General features: G+C 46.4%; 1 protein-coding gene across 4 annotated transcripts in view; it reads right to left on the reverse strand.

Annotated features, from left to right (window-relative positions):
- Positions 1–24724, reverse strand: part of MELTF (melanotransferrin) — a 224771-nt gene that overhangs the window by 157986 nt on the left and 42061 nt on the right. The gene's annotated exons all lie outside the window — the stretch shown is intronic.

Below are 24724 nucleotides of genomic sequence, written 5' to 3' on the forward strand. Positions count from 1 at the left end.
CCAAACAAGTGATGAAATCATGTCTCTGTGAGCCGGTACAGTTGCAGAGGTAAAGAGGCCGTCATATGCCACATAGAGATGGTGCTCCTTGAGGACTCACAATGACAGAGGAAGAAGGGGGTACTGGGCCTCCCCTTGGCATAGCCCTAAAGGCCAGTGCCATCACTCACTGTTCACCCCTGCAGGGGGATTGCTGCCCCCTAAGGAGGGGAGGCCAGTTGTGGCCTGCACAATGAAAGCGAAACTGGTCACTTCAAACAGCTGGTTTGCCTTTCACAAATGCCAGAGGCCGTTTCATCATTAGGACCACAGCCTTCCAGTTTCCACAATGTAAAAATGCATTGCCTCAGTCTTCAACCAATGCTAAAAGCAACTGTCTTGGGTCCCCCCATACTGAGCCTGATCAAGAAGCCTGATCATGAAGCCTGCATCTCCGGGCTGACTTTGTCTCCGCCCATAGATCTCATAGCAAGTGGGGATGCAGCAGACACAAGACTGGTTCAGAGGGAATTTGGTCTCATAGGGCAATGGGCATAAAAGCCCTGCGTGATGCCATCACCCTCTCACATTTTTGTTATAGTTAAAGCTACCTTTTCAACAGTCCATCTTCAATGTTCACTTGAAGACACTCTACCCACCCAGTAGTTATTAGTCATTGTGTACTGACGGCGTCGTTGTGTGAAGGTGAGTGAAAAATCTTTAATTTATTTTTTTAGAGCAATCAATATCTTCAGATAATCACAGCTTAAATAATTTGGATGTTAACTAGTTTCTTTTCGAGACTCTGTTTTTTAAGTATAAATAATTGTTGTATATTCTTACTTGGTTCAATATGGCTACTTGGTGTCTGTAGTCCTTTCTTAGTGTTCCTACCTTCTCTATCTCCCATAGTACCTAAGTGTGTTCTATCTGGTGTGTGTGGATTCCAGCCTTGGCAGTTGGTCTGGTCAGCTGTAAGGTTTTACTGCTCTGCTGTCTTATCTTATAACTTAATAAATCCATCTTAAAAATTGAAGACATGTCCTGCTGCTTACATAATCTATTTACAACAATAATGCTTACTTTGAAACGTTGCTGCAGTTCTTTCCTGGTGGTAGCAACAGTATGTAACATCTCCCCTGAATGCATCCTTTCACTTTTACTCGTTGTGTGTACCAGATGTGCCATGTTCACATTTATTGTCTGGGATTTTTTGTCTAAAGTCACTCCTTGTCTTTCCCAAAACTCTTTCCTGCTGTGTGAGCGTTTCAAACAGTGGCGTAAAAATTGCCCAAGCAGCGCTGGGGGCCCGCACTCCAAGGGGGCCCGTCCGGCACTTTGCAACTTCCACACTATGGCTCCTCTCTCATCTCCAGAGTACAACAGGATGTTGGCCAAGAGTCTAGTAGTACCTGGAGATGAGAGTACTGCTACTCTGTACACGACCTAACCCTGGTCCCGATCCTGTGCAAGCATTACAAACAAAAGGTATGGTTGTAAAACATTTAAAGTTGGGCATGTAGTACATCCTGCCTCAGGTGTCACTGTTATTGTACTTTTAAATGCTAGAAACTTTCTTTACGCCCCATGGGAGAGATAGACCAGTTCAGATTGGCTCCTCGATCAGTGAAATTTATGGTTGATCTTGTTGCCGCGCCACTCAAAAATGTGACCAACCGCCAGGACTAATGTGCTGTCCCCAATCCGGGTGCCGCTTGTACCAGCACTGGGAACCACATTAGCTGTGACACAGTGCTCTATCTGGGTTTGCACCTGTTGCACCTAATTAAATGTGCATTGTGTTGCAGAGTGGGGCAAAGCACAGTATCCATAATGCAGACCTTAGTCTCTCAGAAATGAACAGCACATTGCTAATCACTGTTATTCATGTTTGATACACATCATCAATGCACCATCACTGTATCTTTGTATCCTCAACAGTTTTATAACTTTGTATAAATATGACATTTGCCAATTGATAACTTGTGCCTCCTTCTCTTTCAATGTCTGTTTGGAACATTCCATGAAATTCTAAGTCCCAGAAGGAACAGCCCTCAAGCTTACGGGTAAGTGGTGGAATTCAAGAGTGTGAGATAGAGTCAGCTATAAGCTAAATGTCCAACATATATAGACATAAAATATATGTGCACATATAAACAAATATATGCATGCACATATATGTTTGTGTATATATATATATATATATATATATATATATATATATATAAATATATTCGTCACACAAGAGTTGCCTCAAAAGATGGAGCCCACACGGGTGAAGTTCTCTGCATTCTTTAATGTGGACTGCAGCAAACTAAAAAGCACCGCCAGCAGCACAAGTTTAAACAAAGTCAAACGCCGACGCGTTTCGGGCTCCTGCCCTTCGTCTCAGGCTGACTTGAACCAATGAGCACACACCCTCATAGTGCACCTAAATACAACAGTACCGGCCCGGTTGGGCGTGGCTGCTCCTGCAGCCTCATGGTACTTGTGGTGCATGTATTCCTCCAGTGAGTTCGGCATGTGTTCAATTAAATAAAGTATTTTGTCAGAATTCCCCAGTGGGTTGCCAACAGCACGGTGTAGTTCACGATGTTGGTTTATTCAGACCACATTGCAGCACCTCGTCCCAGCAGCGACCAGCAGATAGGAATCGCCGGGGTTCAAAACAATGGCGGGGCTCTCATCGCGGCTGGGCTCGCCGCTCAAAATTCGTCACACAAGAGTTGCCTCAAAAGATGGAGCCCACACGGGTGAAGTTCTCTGCATTCTTTAATGTGGACTGCAGCAAAGTAAAAAGCACCGCCAGCAGCACAAGTTTAAACAAAGTCAAACGCCGACGCGTTTCGGGCTCCTGCCCTTCGTCTCAGGCTGACTTGAACCAATGAGCACACACCCTGATAGTGCACCTAAATACAACAGTACCGGCCCGGTTGGGCGTGGCTGCTCCTGCAGCCTCATGGTACTTGTGGTGCATGTATTCCTCCAGTGAGTTCGGCATGTGTTCAATTAAATAAAGTATTTTGTCAGAATTCCCCAGTGGGTTGCCAACAGCACGGTGTAGTTCACGATGTTGGTTTATTCAGACCACATTGCAGCACCTCGTCCCAGCAGCGACCAGCAGATAGGAATCGCCGGGGTCCAAAACAATGGCGGGGCTCTCATCGCGGCTGGGCTCGCCGCTCAAAATTCGTCACACAAGAGTTGCCTCAAAAGATGGAGCCCACACGGGTGAAGTTCTCTGCATTCTTTAATGTGGACTGCAGCAAAGTAAAAAGCACCGCCAGCAGCACAAGTTTAAACAAAGTCAAACGCCGACGCGTTTCGGGCTCCTGCCCTTCGTCTCAGGCTGACTTGAACCAATGAGCACACACCCTCATAGTGCACCTAAATACAACAGTACCGGCCCGGTTGGGCGTGGCTGCTCCTGCAGCCTCATGGTACTTGTGGTGCATGTATTCCTCCAGTGAGTTCGGCATGTGTTCAATTAAATAAAGTATTTTGGAGGGGGAGGAGCCAAGATGGCCGACAGGACGGACGTGTAGGCTCCCAGCTCCGCGAGCCTCTTATTCCTGCACCGGTATCCTGTCACTAATCCTGAGAAATTGCCGCGGCGCCACGATTGCACGAACGCGCTGATCACAACCGTGTTCCTCCGAGGGCTCTACCGGCCGTGTGGACGAAGATACGGTCGCGCAAGCCGTTCGCCATTGCACCCCCCTGGACCCTGCTCTGCTGGCCGCCGCGGGATGACGATGCACCGGGAGGACTAACACTGGAGACGCCGCAGCTCGCACCAGAATTGCCGCCGGTGGAGTGGGACGGTGAGGTCACCTTTTTAACCGGGGGCTCTCCGGACCTGGATGCGGTGGGCGCTGGCGGGATGGGAAGAGTGGTGCGACTGGAGGGCTGACTCGGCTCCGGCTGGCGGAGCCGCCTGTGCCGGGAGCTGCCTTCAGACCAGCGGCGAGGGGTCGCTTACGGTTTGCCATTCTGCTCTATGAGCCGCTCCCCTGCCGGCACCCCCGCCTGCTGCATCCCGACTTCTGATCGCCTCTCTCCCCCCTTTGTCACTGGATTGCTGCAGTGAAGATGGCGGTCTCTAGGGAAGGGGAGATGATTGCTTCTTTGTCCCCTGGACGTACTGTCCTGCCTGCACTGACCCACTCCTGTGAACCGGGGATGTCGACCCAAATGCCGTATTGTGTGGCCCTGCAGCGGCCCCCTACTTGTGTGGAAGTCCTGGCGGCTATCGCGGATCTTGGTTCCGCATGTCGGCAAATTACGAGTGAGTTGTGCCGCAAGTTCGATGAGGCGATTTCTGCACCGGGACACCAGCTGCCTACAACTATCCTTGACCCGGATACTATGTTTCAGCTGGCGCCTGACATGAAGCTGACGATTCCTGGCAACAGTGTTGTTGACTTGCCTGCCGACGTGAAGGTGGATACATTGTCTTTCTCCACTCCGCACTCCGATGCTCAGTCTCCGCCATCATTGCTTCTACATGGTCTGCTGGCACCCCGGCTGCTGGACTTCCTTGCTGTTCTTGCTGCTGGAGCTTCATCCTTTCCCCAGTCGGTGGTACTTTCTCCTGTGAGTGCTGGGAAGCTACCCTTTTTTGCCAGTCATCCCCCTGTAGACCGGGGCCATTCACCTCTTTATTTCATGTTTTCTCTTCTTTGGGGACGGCCATCTTGTCCCTTTGTTCTGCCTTCGGCATGTTTCCCGCAGTGGCCATTTTCGGAAGGACTGCAACGGTCAGGCCAGGGGTGATGGATCTTTGTACTGACTTTGCTCGCCTGGCTGACAGATACCGGGACTCTCGACCTACTTTGGAACTTCCGACGGCGTTTTGTTTTGCCCGGCATGGGGTTGTAATTGGTGGGCTCAGCTGCTGGTTTCTGCTTGAGAGATGGGGGTTCGGCGTGCGGGCGGTCCTGGGGTATGTGCAGAAGGAGGGGTCCCTACTATGGTTTTCTTTATTTGGCTGGTAGCATTTTGGACTGTGTCATCCCTCAATGTACTGGGCGGCTGCATGGTTGGTATAATTGCTTGTTTTGAGCTACATCTGATATGGTCTCTTGAGGGTCGTGGTTGTTGGATTGGAGGTTAGGTGTGGGCTGGGAGCCTGGGTAATAGTGTTTCTGGCCCTCCTCCGGGCTTCTGTTCTATGGGAGTGGGATTGGATTTCTTCTCTTACTCTCATACTTCAGTCACTATCGTGTTTCCTTTTTCTTTCCTTTTTCTTTCTTAAGCTTAATTTCGGGTTTATTGGGCGACAGACACACTGCTGGGGGGGGGGGTAGGCCGTAGCCTCTGCATGCGTGTAGGGTGGTGGGTTGGGGGATGGGTTTTCTTATTTTCGGTTTCTATGGTGCCTTGTTTTTCCTTTTTATGATTTTTCTCTTTCTTCCTGTCTTGGGCCTGTGTCGGGATTGTGTGCGGGCGGATGGGGGTGCACACCAGATAGTTTACTGATCCTGATACCCCTGTTGGTCGTATTTGACCCCTATGCTGCCTGCGGGACCTTGACTTTTGTATTGTTATCTGTATGGTGAAATACCGCCACTGATGCGTTTACGCCTGCACGGGCCCTGCCTTATTATTTTTCTAACTTTAACTTGTATTTTATATTGAAACAGCAATGTTGGACTTTAATTGTTGCGGAAAAAAAACCTTTAAAATTTAACCTTACAGCTCCTGTGACGCGATATCACGTTAATCAATGGTGTAACTCTTTGATGCTAGCCTGTGCTCCTTATGTGCTACCGTGTCATTGTATTGCTTGCGACAGTGCTGCTACAGTTTTTCGTGGCCGGCCTGAGGGTTGTAGGCCCGTATATGTACTTCTACGAATGCACAATAAAGGTTTTCCAAAAATTAAGAAAATAAAATAAAAATAAAGTATTTTGTCAGAATTCCCCAGTGGGTTGCCAACAGCACGGTGTAGTTCACGATGTTGGTTTATTCAGACCACATTGCAGCACCTCGTCCCAGCAGCGACCAGCAGATAGGAATCGCCGGGGTCCAAAACAATGGCGGGGCTCTCATCGCTGCTGGGCTCGCCGCTCAAAATTCGTCACACAAGAGTTGCCTCAAAAGATGGAGCCCACACGGGTGAAGTTCTCTGCATTCTTTAATGTGGACTGCAGCAAAGTAAAAAGCACCGCCAGCAGCACAAGTTTAAACAAAGTCAAACGCCGACGCGTTTCGGGGTCCTACCCTTCCTCTCAGGCTGACTTGAACCAATGAGCACACACCCTCATAGTGCACCTAAATACAACAGTACCGGCCCGGTTGGGCGTGGCTGCTCCTGCAGCCTCATGGTACTTGTGGTGCATGTATTCCTCCAGTGAGTTCGGCATGTGTTCAATTAAATAAAGTATTTTGTCAGAATTCCCCAGTGGGTTGCCAACAGCACGGTGTAGTTCACGATGTTGGTTTATTCAGACCACATTGCAGCACCTCGTCCCAGCAGCGACCAGCAGATAGGAATCGCCGGGGTTCAAAACAATGGCGGGGCTCTCATCGCGGCTGGGCTCGCCGCTCAAAATTCGTCACACAAGAGTTGCCTCAAAAGTTGGAGCCCACACGGGTGAAGTTCTCTGCATTCTTTAATGTGGACTGCAGCAAAGTAAAAAGCACCGCCAGCAGCACAAGTTTAAACAAAGTCAAACGCCGACGCGTTTCGGGCTCCTGCCCTTCGTCTCAGGCTGACTTGAACCAATGAGCACACACCCTCATAGTGCACCTAAATACAACAGTACCGGCCCGGTTGGGCGTGGCTGCTCCTGCAGCCTCATGGTACTGGTGGTGCATGTATTCCTCCAGTGAGTTCGGCATGTGTTCAATTAAATAAAGTATTTTGTCAGAATTCCCCAGTGGGTTGCCAACAGCACGGTGTAGTTCACGATGTTGGTTTATTCAGACCACATAGCAGCACCTCGTCTAAGCAGTGACCAGCAGATAGGAATCGCCGGGGTCCAAAACAATGGCGGGGCTCTCATCTGACAAAATACTTTATTTAATTGAACACATGCCGAAATCACTGGAGGAATACATGCACCACAAGTACCATGAGGCTGCAGGAGCAGCCACGCCCAACCGGGCCGGTACTGTTGTATTTAGGTGCACTATGAGGGTGTGTGCTCATTGGTTCAAGTTAGCCTGAGACGAAGGGCAGGAGCCCGAAACGCGTCGGCGTTTGACTTTGTTTAAACTTGTGCTGCTGGCGGTGCTTTTTACTTTGCTGCAGTCCACATTAAAGAATGCAGAGAACTTCACCCGTGTGGGCTCCATCTTTTGAAGCAACTCTTGTGTGACGAATTTTGAGCGGCGAGCCCAGCCGCGATGAGAGCCCTGCCATTGTTTTGGACCCCGGCGATTCCTATCTGCTGGTCGCTGCTGGGACGAGGTGCTGCAATGTGGTCTGAATAAACCAACATCGCGAACTACACCGTGCTGTTGGAAACCCACTGGGGAATTCTGACAAAATACTTTATTTAATTGAACACATGCCGAACTCACTGGAGGAATACATGCACCACAAGTACCATGAGGCTGCAGGAGCAGCCACGCCCAACCGGGCCGGTACTGTTGTATTTAGGTGCACTATGAGGGTGTGTGCTCATTGGTTCAAGTCAGCCTGAGACGAAGGGCAGGAGCCCGAAACGCGTCGGCGTTTGACTTTGTTTAAACTTGTGCTGCTGGCGGTGCTTTTTACTTTGCTGCAGTCCACATTAAAGAATGCAGAGAACTTCACCCGTGTGGGCTCCATCTTTTGAGGCAACTCTTGTGTGACGAATTTTGAGCGGCGAGCCCAGCCGCGATGAGAGCCCCGCCATTGTTTTGGACCCCGGCGATTCCTATCTGCTGGTCGCTGCTGGGAGGAGGTGCTGCAATGTGGTCTGAATAAACCAACATCGTGAACTACACCGTGCTGTTGGCAACCCACTGGGGAATTCTGACAAAATACCTTATTTAATTGAACACATGCCGAACTCACTGGAGGAATACATGCACCACAAGTACCATGAGGCTGCAGGAGCAGCCACGCCCAACCGGGCCGGTACTGTTGCATTTAGGTGCACTATGAGGGTGTGTGCTCATTGGTTCAAGTCAGCCTGAGACGAAGGGCAGGAGCCCGAAACGCGTCGGCGTTTGACTTTGTTTAAACTTGTGCTGCTGGCGGTGCTTTTTACTTTGCTGCAGTCCACATTAAAGAATGCAGAGAACTTCACCCGTGTGGGCTCCATCTTTTGAGGCAACTCTTGTGTGACGAATTTTGAGCGGCGAGCCCAGCCGCGATGAGAGCCCCGCCATTGTTTTGGACCCCGGCGATTCCTATCTGCTGGTCGCTGCTGGGACGAGGTGCTGCAATGTGGTCTGAATAAACCAACATCGTGAACTACACCGTGCTGTTGGCAACCCACTGGGGAATTCTGACAAAATACTTTATTTAATTGAACATATGCCGAACTCACTGGAGGAATACATGCACCACAAGTACCATGAGGCTGCAGGAGCAGCCACGCCCAACCGGGCCGGTACTGTTGTATTTAGGTGCACTATGAGGGTGTGTGCTCATTGGTTCAAGTCAGCCTGAGACGAAGGGCAGGAGCCCGAAACGCGTCGGCGTTTGACTTTGTTTAAACTTGTGCTGCTGGCGGTGCTTTTTACTTTGCTGCAGTCCACATTAAAGAATGCAGAGAACTTCACCCGTGTGGGCTCCATCTTTTGAGGCAACTCTAGTGTGACGAATTTTGAGCGGCGAGCCCAGCCGCGATGAGAGCCCCGCCATTGTTTTGAACCCCGGCGATTCCTATCTGCTGGTCGCTGCTGGGACGAGGTGCTGCAATGTGGTCTGAATAAACCAACATTGTGAACTACACCGTGCTGTTGGCAACCCACTGGGGAATTCTGACAAAATACTTTATTTAATTGAACACATGCCGAACTCACTGGAGGAATACATGCACCACAAGTACCATGAGGCTGCAGGAGCAGCCACGCCCAACCGGGCCGGTACTGTTGTATTTAGGTGCACTATGAGGGTGTGTGCTCATTGGTTCAAGTCAGCCTGAGAGGAAGGGTAGGACCCCGAAACGCGTCGGCGTTTGACTTTGTTTAAACTTGTGCTGCTGGCGGTGCTTTTTACTTTGCTGCAGTCCACATTAAAGAATGCAGAGAACTTCACCCGTGTGGGCTCCATCTTTTGAGGCAACTCTTGTGTGACGAATATATATAATATATATATATATATATATATATATATATATATATATATATATATATATATATATATATATATATAACAGGCTCGGTGGGGGTTGACCAACAAGTAGGAAGCACTCAGACGCCAGGAGCTTTTCCCCGTAAGCTTTATTTTTGATGCAGCAGTCACGTACCAGAATTAGAACAGCAGTCCACACCCTGATGCATTTCGAATTTTTCTTCCTCAGAGGGTGTTTGCAGGACAAAGCGCAACAGCGCCACACCTTCCCAGTTTATAAATCACTATCGTGAGTCCTGATTGGACGACCTCATTGGGTGATTACGTTGACTTCTGGGAGGTGTAGTTTCCTCCGATGGTTGCGCTAAAAAGGCTGCGATTAAAACTCTGTATGAGCACCAGACGGCCGCAAATATAACAGGAGCCTGTTATATTTGCGGCCGTCCTGCCGCAGGGAAGCACCACTCTGAAGAAACGGGGGCCCTGAGGTTTCTAACTACGAGGGACCTTGATGTGGGACGCACAGGACTAATGAATAGAGCAGTCACGTTCTGGTGCTCATACTGAGTTTTAATCGCAGCCTTTTTAGCGCAACCATCGGAGGAAACTACACCTCCCAGAAGTCAACGTGATCACCCAATAAGGTCGTCCAATGATTCTGCTACAACCTTCATTAAAATTGTGGTGGCAAGATTACCTTCTGTGGGCTCTTTCTTTTGAGGCAACTCTTCTTGTGTATCTTTTGGGCGGCTTACCTGGCTGCGAAAGATGCCCCGCTGTGAGCTCAGCCCTGGAAGGATGCGGAACAGCTTTCTTCGCCCCAGGAGAAGGTGCCAGCTAATGGAGGTATTATATTGGCAGCAGTACAGAGCAGTGTGCGAGACACCCCACTTGGGTTATTATTGGACTTTATTTGTTTGCGAACTTCATGCAAAACTCACTGGAGGTAAACTAAGCACTACAGAGACCATGAGGCCGTGCGAGCGGCCACGCCCACAAGGGGAGTGACTCTTTAAGTATCAGGTGCTTTAATGTTGCAGTTGTTTTCCGCATGTCCACGAAGCCTATGACAAAGGGCAGGGGCCCGAAACACGTCAGCTTGGACTTTGGTTTGCGGCATCCTGCCTGATTCTGCTACAACCTTCATTAAAAATGTGGTGGCAAGATTACATTCTGTGGGCTCTTTCTTTTGAGGCAAAGTCCCTCAGGAGTAAAGTGGACTTCATCTCCCAACCAGTACTGTGCCAGGAGGCGCATTTGCACAGTGGTGGAGAAAAGGGGGTCTCCGACGACCTCTTAGTAGTCCTACCTTGTGGGACTTAGTGGAGGTAATAGAAGAGGTGGTTGGCCCCCAAGGACAACCTTGGGGGCCAACTACCCCTCCTATTACCTCCAGTAAGTCCAACACGGCGGTATTGCTAAGTTGCTGTAGCAGGCCATGCCCCGTTTCCCAACACTCTGCAAATGCACTCTCTGGCGTGATCTTGGATAGGGATTAAAGTCCCCATCGCTGCTGGGGGTCCTTAGGGGCCAACTAGCCTACCTGTTACCTCCAGTATACCCCATATAGTGGGATTGCTGATAGGTGGACAGAGGCCACACCCCCTTTGTCCACCAATCTGCAAACACACCGCCCAGCACGCTCTTGGTTGGGGGATGAAGTCCCCTTGCCTCCTGAGGGTCCCTGGGGGCAAACTAGCCCACCAGGTATCTCCAGTAAGCCCCACACAGCTGGATTACTGAGAGTGGTCTGGGGCCATGCCCCTCTTTTTACACCACTCTGCAAACACGCCTCCTGGTGCACTGCTGCTCAGGGGATGAAGTCCACATGTGTCCTGAGGTCCTCAGGACACAAGAGGACCTCATCGCCCCACCAGCAGCAGTGCGCCAAGAGGCGTGTTTGCAGAGTGGTGTAAAAAGGGGAGTGGCCTTGTAACACCTCTCAGCAATCCCACTGTGTAGGGTTTACTGGAGGTACCTGGTGGGCTAGTTGGCCAACAGGGACCATCAGGATTCAAGGGGACTTGGATCTTAACATTACATCCCCTTATGCTTTCATTTGTTTATTTAAATTTTATTATTAATTTAGCACAGACTATATTAGACAGAGTAAAGCAGACTGTATCACCTAAAAATTAGATATCCTAGCCACAGATCCTTCTTCGTTTTCCCTTTTCAAGTACAACATTTTTCTAAAGCCAGAACCGCCTATGCTTGATCAACAAAGAAATACGACTGCCCATTTCTAATCACCTTAAGGCGGGCTGGCTCCTGCAAGTAAACCACACATCCATTAGCTTTAAAAGGGTCAATCAACTTGTGGAGCTCCCAGCGTCTATCCATAGTACCTTTCTTCAAATCTAAGCGTACAAAAAAAGTAATATTATCAATAGTAACCAGGTTGTTAGGCTTAGCTTTAAGAGACACTGCTTGCCGCAGCAAAAAAATTCCAAAACAAACCAAAAAAGGTCTGGGAAATTTGCTATCCTTATTCTTTTGGATGAGGGGCAGCCTGTGGACTCGCTGCAATTGGGAGTCCCAGTCCCAGTCCGATAGATCACCGAATGCCTTTTGAAATAGGTTAACTACATAGGATCTAGGGTCGGCCCCCTCTGCCCCCTCTGGGATCCCAAAAGTCTAAGATTCTGCCTTCGTGCCCTGTTCTCCATGTCCTCCACCTTAGCTTCAAGTTTGGATATTCGTATTGTATGAGAATCAGTTAGTTTCTCCGATCGAGTAGCCCCTTCTTCCACTCCCACAACTCTTTGTTTTAGTTCTTCCATGTCCTGTGTTACCCCGCCTAGTTTTTCCGCACACTTCCCCCAAAAACGCCTGCAATTTGGCGTTGTCCTCTCTTAATTGCAAGAAATGTTGTTGGCTTTCCTGTCTTTGGGCCATGAGGGTCTGCATAATCAAGTCCATAGAGGAGATACTTGAATGGTCTCCTCTATCTGTTTCCTGATGTTTTGTTTGTTCCCGTATAGAGCATGGTGTTGAGCTAGGGTCAGGGCTTATAGTCAAAGAGTTAACAAGAGAGAAACTGCAATCTTCATTCGCATTATCCTTATTTAATCCAGCTGATACACCCGCTACTCTAGTATCTAATGCTGTTTCCATTATCGCAGTACTGCAGTTTGGGGTGTTTGTTTGTAAACTGGCGGGAATATTAATTACAAGATCATTAGAGACTTCCACAGAATCAGTAGAAAGTTGAGTACAGGTCTTTGTAGCAGTTGCTGAGTCTAGGTCACTGACGCCAATAATCTTGTGCGGTGTTATTAAATCCGTGTTTATTTCAGCAGCCTCTGAGGTTAGTGAATCCGATTTTTCTAATCTCAGTGATGTCGTTTTGCCCCCTAGGTTCAAATCCTCTTCAGGACTCTCTCCTGATAGCCTCAAAGCCATGTTTTTAACGCCACCTTTTGCTTGAATCCATTTTCTTAGAGGACTGTCATCTATATTCGCTTTTCGCCCAGCTTTAGCTACAGGGGGATCTTTAAACATAGATTTGCTACCAGTTTTCTTCAGTTTAATTTTAGCTTTCCTTGACCCAGGTAGTTTATTAATATTTGATCTATGTGTGTAGATTCCTGCTCACTTTCTTCCTCGTCCGGCACTTCTTCATATTCAGAATTTAAACTCTCTTCTGCCAGCTCTGCTTCATCAGTAAGAATAACTTCTGTACCACTATTTTCTATTGGTAGACCACAAACTTGTTTCTCAACCTCCAGCCCAATCATAGCTATATCTGATAGTAGCCGGGTAGCTTTCTCTCTATCCGAAGATTCCACAGCATTGCCATTAGCTTTCATATTCTCCTTCGTGCTAGCAAGATCGAGAGTATCTGAGGTCAAAGTCACAGTCATTACAGGGTTATCATGATTCTCCCTAACTTCCTCGTCTACCCTGTCTGCCCCTTTTTTGTTTCCGTGGTCATTTAAATTAATGATAGCATCCTCAATGATAAGAACAGGAGGAACTTCGGTATTAGGTATAAAATTAGGTTCCTTTATATTAATTACCTGTGTATCAACAGTGATTGCATAAAACATTGTTGTTACTTGTTCCTTACTATCTGACTCTGCCAGCCCCCCTTGATTTTTATTAGCATTGTCCACCTTTTCCATGTCGTTAGCCAGTATTTTATTATTACTGCCCTTCTCAATGTCAAGCATAGACGGACGGAGCAATTGTTTGGTAGCCGCAGGTATGCTTCCATGAATGTTTGCGCTTTTACTCGTTGCAGCCGCACCCCCAACCGCTTTAGTGTTACAGTCATTTAGAGGGCTCCCCGTGGTTACCTTGAAATTAATTGCAGAAGTCGTGCTGGAAGCGTCCGCTTTCACCCCCTTCCCTGTCTGAGTGGAGCGAGTGTTCAATTTTGGCGCTATCATGCCCGGTTCAGCTTCTATTCGGACGCTGACCTCAGCGTCCGTTCATCATCTGAACTTCCGTACAGCTGAACCGCGAGTGAGCCGAGACCCGCCCGGCTGATCCCGCGGGCTCGCAGCAAGCAGATTCGTAGGAGCCTCCACGCCGGCAGGGTCCGTCCGCTAAATCGGCTGAGTATATGCAACGTCAGAATCAGCGATGGTCAGTGCAAAGTGTTCCTTTTTCCCATCCGCCTTTAAATTTTCAGTATCTTCTAATTTTCAGAGCCGTTTTACTCATAGCTTTTGCGGCGTGCAGGGAGCTGCTCCGTGTTGCCTCCTTCACCTGGCGGCATCAACCCGCCATCTTGACTCCCCCAGGCTCGTTTGCAGAGTGGTGCAGGGAGAGGCGGGGCCTCCGGCGAGATGCAGCTCTTCTTTTTTTAATATATTTTTAGAAAAGGGGCCAGGTGGCCCCCTTTCTTTTAGTTTTTTTTTTTAGCCCTGGGGACTCCATTCCGTGGGGCCTGAGTATTTTTCTTCTAAAAAAACAGGAAGGGGGCCGCATGGCCTCCCTTCCCCGGACCATAATTGGCCCCGGAAACCCCATCCCCCGGGACCTCGCCTTGTTTTTATGATTTTTTTTCCTGGGAGTGGAGCTGCGTGGCCCCCCCTTCCCTTGGCCATATCTGGCCCTGGGTTCCCCACCCCCCAGGGCCTGGCCTTGTTTTTTTTTTTTCCTCCTATGGCCCACTTCTGGCCCCGGGGACCCCATCCCCTGGGGCCTGACCACCTTGTTTTTTTGAGAGGGGGCCCTCGTTGCCCCTCTCATGAGGGCAATTATTGCCCCGTGGACCCCATCCCCTGGGGCCGGCCTTCCTTAAAAAAAAAAAAAATGGGAGGGGGCTGAGTGCCCGCCCTGGCAACTTCTGGCCCCAGGTGCCCCACCCCCTGGCCTGGCCTCTATGATGGGGACCGTGGGGGTAGACCCAATGCCCCCTCTGTCCCTGCCAGCTTCCCGCCTCCTGCAAGAGACAGCATTGCTTTTGGGCAAGGGGAGCTGCTAACATGCAGCTCCCCTTGCCCAAAAGCATTTTAAATTAGTATATGTGAGTATTGGTGTATATAAGTGAGTATATGTGAGAGTGAGAGATTGGAAGAGTTCCTGTAATAATAAGCATGTGTTTCTATAAGTGATTGTTCAAAAGAGTAAGTATGTGTAAGTTTCTGTAGAAGTGTGGTGGTGTGTGTATAACTGTATATGCAAGTAAATGGAGGTTTGGTTCTTTATTAGCATGAGTGACTATGTGTGTGAGTAACTCTATGGATGAGTGGCGGTGTGTAACAGGATGTGTAGGTGTAGGAGTACATATGATGAGTACAGGTATGAGTGACTATATAGGACTGTTGGTGAATGAGTGGCTGTGGATCTTGGAATTACTGAATAGGTTGTTTTTCGGGTATTGGTATGTCCATTGTTTTGAAAATTTTAGTTTCTATTTTTGTATGTGTGTTTCAAAGGTTATATTAGGGTGAGAGGAGGTCTGCCACTCTATTACAAAATAGTGGGAGGGGAGATATATGCTGAGGAGATTCCTGACCAGACGGTGGGGGTAGGTGTTATCGGCTTTGACCGCATGCCGAACGGGTACCTGACCCATACGTGCAGGTCCCACAGGAGCTGACTGCGGGCGCCTTAGGATTTTCCTTAGGGTCGCATCAAATTGGCAGGACCTGCTGGCCTGCTTAAATACTGACCTCAAGAAATAAGGTTGTAATACACTTTTATTCTTAGTTTTTCACTGTGTAGTACTGAACACCTAGGTCCTGAAGAATTGCCATTTGGGCAAGAAACATGTTGACCCGATCAGAGGGTTGTAGGTACTTTGCTTTGAATCTCCTCAGCATATATCTCCCCTCCCACTATTTTAATCAAGGGCGTCGGCCACGCCAATAAAAGTTCATTGTGGACTGACCCACCTTTTTTAACTCACCACTATCTCATGACTACACTTTCACTTGCCCTCTCACCCACATGCACCATATGGCTGGAACAAAAGATCTCCGATAAAGAGCCCCTTTACGGGTGCCCGTCAGATATTGCAGCGCCAGTCTGACGAGGAGCAGATCCCATATGATGAAGCATGACATCTAGCTTGCTAGGTGTGTGAGGGTTTTAGTTCCAAAAAGGGAATTCCCCTCCCTAGTTTCTCTTCTTCTACGCTCTACACACACTTGTCCTCTTCACTCACATCGGGGAACTTTGTACCCCTCTTGTGTTACTAGTCTTCTGGGCATGTAGACTGGACCCCGTTAAATATCGTACACTCTTGGTTCCCCCTTGTTGTTGATAAACTGTACCCGCGCCTGCCTGACAAAGGTGAGACTTTTTCTCCCCTTTAAAAAAAACAGTGGAAAAAAAACGGTCGGAATTTGAGGAAAAAATAGACATTTGACAACGTGATGAATTTAAAAAAAAACTCTGAGGAAGTTTAATAAATAACATAAGTCTTCAAGGTGCATATAACAAGTAGGAGCATCACGTCTGCCACACACCTCATCACTTGGAGGGACAGGTCGGCCCTCACGAAATAAGAGGAACAGGAAAATAATTCGGGCCTAGAACACAGGCCAGCCTTGGCTACTGCACGTTGCCTCCCAGCAAACTCACCAAAATAATACAAACTAGTGCGAAGGCCTACTCTCACCACAGCGCATTGTCAGCCGGCCCGCAAACCAACCTGAGGCAATAGCGTCTCGTGGCAAGTTTCACTACATGGGCGCACAAGGAAGTTCAAACGGTGCAAAACACAGCCCCAAACTCTAATGACCAGCCTCTCCTCACGTGTTCCTTAGCGAATAAACTCTTGTCTCTATATAAAAAACAAGCACTCGCGTTGCCAATAGGTTTTGCATTTGGAAAGTTGGAGCTATTGGTTTTGTAAATTACATTTTATATTTATATATTGTTATTGACAATGCCAATAACGATATATAAATATAAAATGTCTTTTACAAAACCAATAGCTCCAACTTTCCAAATGCAAAACCTATTGGCAACGCCAGTGCTTGTATTCTGTGGGGATGGGTCTGCGTGGTGTTTGGGCGGGGCGGGGGCGGCAGGTTTATTGTAGTGGCGTGATGGGGCTGCTGCCCGCGCGCTCTGGTTCCGGCTGGACGTCGTGTCGCGCCCCTCTCTCGGGGCCACTGGCACGTTCTGGGCTGTGCTTGTCAGTTTCACGCCTACAGTGTTTATTGTTGTTAAACGCGGGGCTCTCGCTGGGCACTCTTCAGAATGGACTGAATAGCGGTGTGCAACCTCAAACACCACCGGGGTTTACTGGAGGTCAAATACGTATTAAAATAAAGCTGGCATGGCCTTCCCCGGGGCTCGCACTCCCCTCCAAATCAGATCGTAGGTCTGGTTAGAGAACTGTAAAATTTGGAAATAGACTCATCTATAAAACATTGCTGGTGCTTGGATTAAAATTCATACCTTATGTTCCACTTGTGCAATACCGCAGAGATGAAAAACAATGTTGTGCTTGAAGCGAAGTATGCTCTACCACAGTGAACTGTGCATGAATGTCAGTCGGTGAGAGCTTAAATAGATTGTTTTTGACTTTAGTGTGAACTGCAGTAGACTGCGCCTGTATTCCGTGGGGATGACTGCCATGAACCGTGCCATTTTGCATAATGGAGAGAATTTGCAATAGAATGCGCCTACCTGCCTTACAGAGTGAAGCTCCGCAGACTGCGCCTGCATTGCATGGGGTGGGCTACCACAGATTGAGCCGAGTGTATGTCAGAGAGACAGTTATCTGCAGTTCAGGCAGGTAATGCTGCCGATTATCTGAGCGCCAGAGACGGGGCTGCCACAGGTTGTACCTGCATGCCAAACAGAACTATTCATGAAATTGGGCCTTTAGTTCAAAAAGAACTGATATATATATACCGTATGAACATCCCATTGGGTTAACTGTGATATGTAATGCACCTGCATTTCCGAAACAGCTGTCATGTACTGTACCTGCACTGTGTTTAGTGGCTGTATATGATGCATCCTTTTCAGCAGGGGAACTGCTGTAGTTTAGACGTGTTTCGGAGAGAAGCTTGCAGTACTGTGCACGCACGGCTGAAGAGCCTGCAATATTTTGTGTTTGAATTTTAGTAAATCTGTAATAGAATGTTCATGTAGTTCATTTTAAAAATGCCATTGCTGGTGTCTGCATTTCTGAGAGGACGGCAGTGTAGAGACTGCCTGCCATTGTAAGAGAACACGGATAGATTGTTCTAACGTTTTAAAGAGAATCACAGAACTGCAATAGTGTATGCTTGTATTTCAGACAAATCACTGTAATGATCTGCGATTTCACTTCAGAGAGAGAACTCTAATAGATTGCGCCAGCATTTTTGAGACGTGCAATGATAAACTATGCTTGTATTTTAGAGGGAGAAACTGCAATACTGTATACTTCACAGAAGGCACTGTCAAAGCTACTGCCTGCATATTAAAGGGTGCGTTGCCTGATAGTGACTTTCAGTATTGGAGAGGAAACCGCAAGAGTGTGCCTGCATTCCAGAAAGAGGACTGTAATAGATGGTGCATATTGTTGGCTAAGAAAAGTGTTGTAGGCGAATCCAGCATGTCCTAAGCAGGGACGGCCAGATAGCGCGCATTTGAAAGATGCCCTCGTTGGAATTGCGCTCGCATTTCAAGAGTGCCTAACAACTGCGCCATTCTTTTGTCTGCGATTCAAAGAACACTGCAGTTAAAGAAATCCCAGCACAGTACCCCTTAAGAGCCGCAGGTGCGGAATGGAAAGTTAAGCCGTTTGTTTCCCTGTTTCAAAGCGGCGCGTGCCCTGTTAATGGCATGGAGGCAGCTCGTGCAGGAGGTTCTGAGACCCCCGTCACGAGAGCGCTCTTCAGATGGCAGCCCGGCGCCTCCCGACAGCCCGGCCTTTAATTGGTTGCAGTTGTGCTCACCTGTCACATCTGGAGTGTTTACACTAGCTCTAGCTACTTCTATTACTTCTCGAAAGCGGGTCAAGGGGTTGTGGCTTGCGGTGAGCTACTCGTGAATGCCCAAGCAGTGCGGGAGAGCCGGGGAGAAGTGTGGCAGGCAGATGCGTGGAGGGAAGCCGGATGGGGGCGGGAGAGCCTGGTGCGGGGGCGGGAATGCGAGCGAGGGGAGGAGAAGTGTGGGAAAAGGATTCGGGAGATGCGCGTGCTTGTGTGGTCACGTGACCCGCTTTTGTGCTCACGTGACACACATGCACTGTGAAGAAACCGCAGTGGTTTGACGAGTCGATCGAGCCCTTGAATTTTCGCCTATTACATTCGCAAGCGAATGATAATAGGCGAAACCTAAAAAAGACAGGTCGAAGATCATAAACGCACAGCTCATGTCAGCTGCCCTCGCACAGCCAACCTGAAGGGTTCAACAGATGGGGTGGTCTTTTAATATGTATATTGTATTTAACCATCATTTTTAGGTCGAAGCCTCCCCCGCTGTCTGGTTGCAAAGACTTATAGGGGGATCTGTGGAAATTGTGAAACTATTTTAAAATGTATTTTTTGTAAATGTGTGACTTTTATGGATTTTTTGCAATCCGAATAAAGTATTTCTGAAAATCTGAATCTATAGGGGGATCTGCTAAAAGCTTTCCTACAGGTGCATTCTGATCACTGCTTACCATTGGCTTTGGCTTTTGTCATTCGCATTTGCTTGCTTTTTATTCGCTGCCATTATTTTTTTGGGTTATCAAACTTATCTTAGTCACTCCTCTGGAAAATATCCTCTTTACCACCTCTGCGATTGCCTCCTCCCATTCTTCCATAACTGCTCGCTATAAGGGAACTCTTTACTTTTTTTCATGAAGCATTTCATGATAGTGCATCATTTCCAGCAGTCTCTCCTTGTACGTTCCACTCTCCCTATGTGCCTTCCGTATTCCTATGTACATGTGTCATCACCCCATTTTGTTTTATTAACCTAAAATGGGGCATTGCTTCTAAGAGCATTTAGGCAATGTAATAACTTCCAACTGCTTATTATTCTTGTCTTCTGTGAGGCACTTAGTAGATTCTGCAGTCACTTTTACCAGAAGCTGTTTAGTTTGCCTTGGTTTTTGAAGTACATTTTTGATTTCTTTATGCATAAAACTATGTTTTGTTTAGCTGCCCCTCTGAGCCATGACTGATATTTTAGAGATACCTTTTCAGATTGCTTGTTTCTAAATTCCCTCATTGTTTTACTGGCAGCCACACAGCATGCCTTTCCCTGGGGTGCCAGGAGCTGTCATTTTGGTTTTACAACTGCTAAGATTTGGCCCGTGAAGAGAGCATGATGTTATGTATATAGCATGCCAAAAAAAAATCTCTTGTCCATCTGCTGCATGTCTAGTGGCCTGAACAGGCAACGAAATATACAAATTGTCCAAATGTTTTCTGTTCCTACTTTTGTCTCGTTTAAGGTACATAAAGCTGGTTCAAAATTTGATCCTCTAACACGAAAGAAAGCATCTGAGCAGAGATGTTTTCACTTCTTTTGGAAATCATCATACTTTGCAGTGGTTAACAGTTAATTTTAGTTCTTTATTACCTTTCTCTGGGATGCCTAAATACTGTGGAACAAGCACCCCCTTGGTTTCTTGGAACATGATTTTCACCTTGTACAATACTTACATTTGGATAACTCAGTTACTTTCATTTATTGTTTGGCAATTGCATATGGGAAGTGTTGCCCTTCTGCATATATTACAATAATCATAAAAAACATATTGTTTCACTTTCATAAACTAGATTCTTTCCCAATTCACAGGAAGTTGCATATGTGCCTTTTTTGTAATAAAAAAATAAATCATTCAGGGAAGACCATGTCCTGGTTTTGGTTCTGAACAATCATACATTTTTTGATAAACCCCGCATGAATTCGTTTATTAAGAACCTTTTATAAAATAGTACAGTGGGCCCGGAGATAGAGTCTGTAATAAACAGCCGCTCAAGGGTCACATCTGCCTCTTGCCCGTATGTCTGCTTATTACTGCTTTGGGTTGACATTTTTATAGCACAGATTTGCAGCCTTGACAATATTATGTGGTCGTGTGCGCAAAACACTACAAGCTTAAAATAATGTTTCCTTGGATTTATTGGGTCAGTAAATGCATACTATGTTAATAACTCTTTCTAACAGAGAGCTTAATCTAATAACTGTTATATTGCTTATGACTGCACTATAGGAAATGCTTCATCTTTTGGTATGCATTTATTTAAGTTCTATTTTCATAAATTGAACCATATATATAAATATACATATATATACATAATTTATATTTTAGTGTACTATATATATACATATACCAGCGAGCAAGGCGTTTGAGAACGCCGAAACGCGTTTGGGTTTCCTGTTCGGAACATGCACTTATAAAACTATGCTGAATAAATTTTACCTGCGGCTGCGGTAAAACAGAACATTTGGTGTCCGTCTCTCTTTTACCTGGGAAACTTGGGTGCCGTGAGGAAAGCGGTGTAAAGAGTGGTCTTTGGATATATATATTTATATATATGTAGCACACTGTAATATATAAAGTATAATGTGTATATATACGCATATACAGAAGATGTAAAGCCCCTTGAGGCAATTCTTTTAGCAGTTATGTACTATAATTTTCTCTAATTCATCAACTTTTATTCATCCTTGTCAAGAGGGCTGTTGTATGCTGATGAATCGAATGGATCGAGGTCCTATCTTAAACTGAAAATCTCTTAAATTGTTAGGCATCCTATATTTATATTGGCCCTTCTGCAGACTGGCAGATGGGGCCATAACAGAAACATCTCAGGTAACATATAAATGATAATCTACCAGTTGAACAAATAAACTGAACTTGTGGTGTGAGTTTGGCCAGAACCACTAAAGGGATACTCGCATCGCATACAAAGCTGTACGGGCCTTATGTATCAAGCAAAATTGCGTTTGCGAATGCAATTTTGCCAAACGGTATGTATTAAGGCAAAATAAGGAATCGCAAAATTTGCGATTCCTTATTTTGCGATTGCATTTAAGGAATCACAAATTTTGCGATTCCTTAAATGCAATGTAAGAAGCACCAAAAAAGTGCAATTCGGCCTTAAGGAACCGCAAATTACCACCAACTTCAAGTAGGTGGTAATTTGCGATTTCTTTGAAAAATTCACTTTTTTGCATTTTTCAAAGTGCCATGTAGTGCACATACATGCCCTTAGGGCATGTATGTGCGCCATATGCACACACATGTAAATTTCAGGGGTGCATCAGGGTGTCCTTATGACACCCTAAGACACCCTTGCACCCTTGAAATTATTCTCAATTTGCGATTCTCAAACTGCGAATCGCAAATTGAGAATAAGTTCCCATTCATTCCTATGGGCCTCCTGGCCCATCGAAATGAATGAGAAAGTATACATTACTTGTGATTGATAAATTTGCTAATCCCAATTAAGGAATATTAAGATATTGCAAAAAAAAGATTTTTTACATACATCCCTATTTGCAATTCTCAAATAGCGATTTCTAAAAAATCGCTATTTGAGAATCGCAAATCAGGATGTTGATACATATAGCCCTACATGTTTTAAAGTGTGTGACTGCTTTATGCTGGTCAACACTGATACTAACTTAGCCAGAGATGTGTTTTAGATTCTAATTTTTACTGATCTTGATTTTTGCACTTCTTGTACTTCTTGTTCTCCAACCTAGCTGTATCTGATCTTTTTGTGTGCTTTGTTGCCTGCTGAATCAGTGGATGTTGTCTAGTTGCAAAAGACATACTGTGAGGATACCAAGAACATACATTGCTTACCATTGATTGGCTTTTCTGTCACTCTTATTTTCCTACTTGATAACAGATGTTTATTTGTCAATCTTGTGTTTGTCCCTCCCATAGAGCATAACTCTTTACCCTTGCCTTTGAGTAGCCAGCTTCAATGAGTTCTATGCTCGCTCTTAGGAAATTACATTTTTCTTTTTGTTTAAGACTTCCATGAAAGCGCATGAGCTTTCCAGTGGTCTCCCTTCTGGGCTTTTACCCCCTCTCTCTCTATGCCGGTGTGCACCTAACCCTCCACCTGCACTTGTCTTGTTCTCGACTCACCCATGTGCTTCTCTCCATTTCACTCCACGCTGCTCTCTTTCGCAGTGTGTTTCTGAACTCCCATGCTTCACATTGCTCTCCTTTGCCTGTGCTCTATCTCCCTATTGTTGCTTCTCTTGTTTTATTTCACTCTCCCACTCACTCCTGCAAACCACTCATCCATTATTTTATGGGTTTATTTAAAAGCATTTTTAGCTCCGTTTTAAAACAGTGCTTTAATACTACTGTGCATCATGGCAAGATCTATTGGCTTTAGTAATGTTTATTTAAACATTGCTTTGCCTCCTTCTAATGTGATGTTTGTGCAATACAAATACTTGTATCAAAAACTATCTTTGAGTTCAGTGGTTTGATGGGTTTACAATATGATTTCATTTCACAAGGACACCCTTCCTTGAGCCCCAGGTGTTCATTTACCTCTCATTGCATTCTATAACATGCTGCCTTGTCACATAAAGTTGTATGTCACAATATTGCTGTTTGAATATCGACCTACAAGTACTATCCTCAACTACATCTTGATGATATACTGGTAGTCAATCGACCGTACGCAATATATTTTCTAGGTTAACATTTCAACCATAATATTGTGGCAAAGCACTGCATGTACTCAGGTGGTGTGGGTGTCGGGTGCGGCTTTCTGTCCAGCGGCATCTAGAATTGAGGCAAGTGACCAGTAAGTGTAGGATTTTGACTGCATAGAGAGTGTCAGCCTTGCCCAAACTGTCTGCCTGTACGTCTCTTCGTGATGCGTAGGTGCTGCGGATTGGTGCATGATCTGTAGTGCAGGTGTTGGAGGAAGGACACCAGCTAGCAGGAAACCATGTCTGAAAACCTAAAGAAGTCCAAAAGACCTCTGAAGTATGGTAACCTGATTTGACAAGCAAAACATACCAATGGGGAAAGGGTCTGAGGGAATTTTAAAGACCGAGCCTAGGTTAACACCCCCTTGAACAGTATATAAACAACAAAGAAACCTAGGGGTCTAGAAAAAGAGATGAACAATTGTTACTTACCTGTAAACAGGTGGTTCTCCAGTATTGGTGTCTTTCATAGATTCACATGCTTGAATATTCCCCGTCGTCGAAGTGGGAGTCCCACGGTAAATAAAATAGCAATAATGCTAAATATATATATATATATATAAAAACATAATACATGATAAAGAAGAGGAAAACAACTGAAATCCTCTAAAAACGATTCCTACATAGGAATGCATGATAAAGAGAAAAACTACTTGTAACACATTAGTGTCATTATGTTAATCCAAATTACAGCCAATCAGGCGCCAGCACCCTCTAGAACCTTCTCCTCAGAAGCTCAAGCCCTCAGATGTTCGTAGCACAAGTAACCAAGAGTGTATGAGGAGAAGAGAGCCTCTGAGGGGAGGAGGGTGGGTCGCATGTGAATCTATGAAAGACACCAATACTGGAGAACCACCTGTTTACAGGTAAGTAACAATTGTTCTTCTCCAGTATTAGGGGTGTCTTTTATAGATTCACATGCTTGAATAGAATAGAAAGCAGTAACCACCGAGAAATGAGATTGCTAGGCACATATATGGAAAAACCAAGACAGTAATAATAATAATACAGTCATGTAACACAACATAGCAATCACAGCAAAACACCAAGGAGGGGGGAACAGAGGCTCACCTTATTGAAAAAGATGGCGAAGCACTGCCTGTCCCACTGCGGTATCCGCTTCATTTATGGCATCCAAACAGTAATGCTTGGTGAAAGTGTGCCTGCTGGACCATGTCGCTGCACGGCAAATCTGATGAAGAGGCACACCAGCAAACAAGGCGGTGGATGAAGACATCGCCCTCGTAGAATGAGCCCTCACTGAAGACTGCAATGGTTTACCAGCTTGTTGGTGGCAGAAGGCAATGGCTGAAGAAAGCCACCGGGCAATTGTTGGCTTGGAAACTGGATGTCCCTTACGCAGTCGTCCGTAGGCAATGAACAGCTGGTCGGACTTGCGGAAGGAGGCAGTTCTGGTAA

This window comes from Lissotriton vulgaris, chromosome 11 (assembly GCF_964263255.1).
Source record: "Lissotriton vulgaris chromosome 11, aLisVul1.2, whole genome shotgun sequence".
Lineage (NCBI taxonomy): Eukaryota > Metazoa > Chordata > Amphibia > Caudata > Salamandridae > Lissotriton > Lissotriton vulgaris.